The sequence below is a fragment of the Manacus vitellinus genome, unplaced genomic scaffold (genome assembly GCF_001715985.3).
Source record: "Manacus vitellinus isolate BGI_N305 unplaced genomic scaffold, ASM171598v3 scaffold_74_pilon, whole genome shotgun sequence".
In the NCBI taxonomy this organism is placed as follows: domain Eukaryota; kingdom Metazoa; phylum Chordata; class Aves; order Passeriformes; family Pipridae; genus Manacus; species Manacus vitellinus.
In genome coordinates this window covers 1,335,592-1,337,316 of record NW_021940780.1, presented here as the reverse complement: position 1 = coordinate 1,337,316, position 1,725 = coordinate 1,335,592, and positions in this window count along the sequence as shown.

Genomic DNA, 1,725 nt, shown 5'->3' with positions numbered 1-1,725 from the left:
GGAACCCAAAGCCCAGCCCCAGTGCTGCTGCTGGCAGGGGTGAGAGCATGCAAGGAAGAACAGAGTGGGTTGGGTTTGGTTTGAGACTTGGCAAAAAGCTGAACTGACTCTAATTGACCAATTGAGCCTCATTTGGAGAGCCCAAAGCCTTCTTTGGAGAGTCCAAAGGCTCATTGTTGAGCCCAAACCCAGGTCAGGGACTGATCCTCCTCTTTAGGATTCATGTTCTGCCATTTGGAGAGCTCAAAGCTTCTTCTGAGCCTCCAGCAGTGTCTGCCCAGCAGCCTGTGAGGGGTCATTGGACCAGGGCAGACCTTTGAGGAGGCAGGTGACTGATATGGGATCAATCCATCCAACCTCGAGGCTTTCCATGTTGAAAATTTCCTGTTGGAAAGTGTCCCAGGGGATTCTTGATATTTGACATAAACACCTGGAAATGTGAGCCTGCAGGATGACCTTCCTCTGATCCCAGTGGCTGTGGGGTCAGTCAGAGACAGACTCTAAAAATTCTGCCCAGGAATTTCTTTATTCTTACAAGATATCAGCTTGTGCTAATAGATATAACCATTGATTGTGTTAATAAACCTCTAAAAAGGGGATGAGAGCTCAGTGTTGAACATTTTTGTGACAAAATCTGAGTCAGTCTGAAGCAGCAGCTGGACTGTTTGGATATAATCCCGTGTCCTGTGGATATCAGGAGCATGGACATTATCCTGGCTCGTTTAATGTGCTCCAGCGCCCCCATGTCACTGCTCTGCAGAACCCCCAGCACTGCTGAAGTGCTCTGTTAGAGAAGAGTTGTGATCCTTCAGCTTTTGAAATCCCTTTGGGTCCCTGCAGGGGTGGAAAGCAGGTGCAGCACAGGAGCTGTGCTCACTGTCCCCACACACAGTCCCAACACCCCCCATGAGCCCCTGTTTTGTAAAGACACAATTCCAACCCTCTCCAGCTGTTTGGAGGGAAAATCTGGAAGAACTTGCCCAGGATGAGGGGATTTCAAGGATCCCTCTCCCAGCAGGCTGGAGATGAGCTCTGGGATTGCCCTGGGCAGGCAGTTCTGCTTCCCAACCACCACCCTGGGGAGGCTTTTATTAGATGAAAACCCCCAAATTAACAAATACCACCCATTGCTCTATTGCACAGCCCATCCCTTGCACAGCCCATCCCTTGCACACCTGCAGTGCCAACTTCTGCTCACCTGCAGTACCAACTTCTGCTCCTTCAGCCCCTTTGCACACTGATCTGTAAGCACTGATTGATTCATTAAATGTCTCCAAAGTTAAATCAGTTTGAGCACTGATTGATTCATTAAATGCCTCCAAAGTCAAGCCATGGATCTTTTCCACTGTATTTTATTGTCTCTTCTCCCTGCCTTACAAACCTCCAGCACAGCCCTGAGTTCTGTTCACTGGAAGAATCTGTGTCAGTCCAGGGTGTATTTTTACACACAAGAAAGAGGCACCTGCTTTTCTGCAGTATTTCAAGTTGCAGTGTGTCTTATGGGAATTCTACTGGGGGTTTTTTTTGGAGTAGCATTTATTTGCAGTTCAGATGTTCACCCAGTTCTGTTATTCAGCCCTGGTTTTGTTAGGCTTCACATTTTTAACCCAGTTATGTTATGTATATTTAGGTAGGTAAAGTGTCAGGAAGGAGAATATATGAATACACACAATTTCTGCTGGTAAAAACCAACAGAAATGCTCAAAGCTTTGAAAACCAACTTCT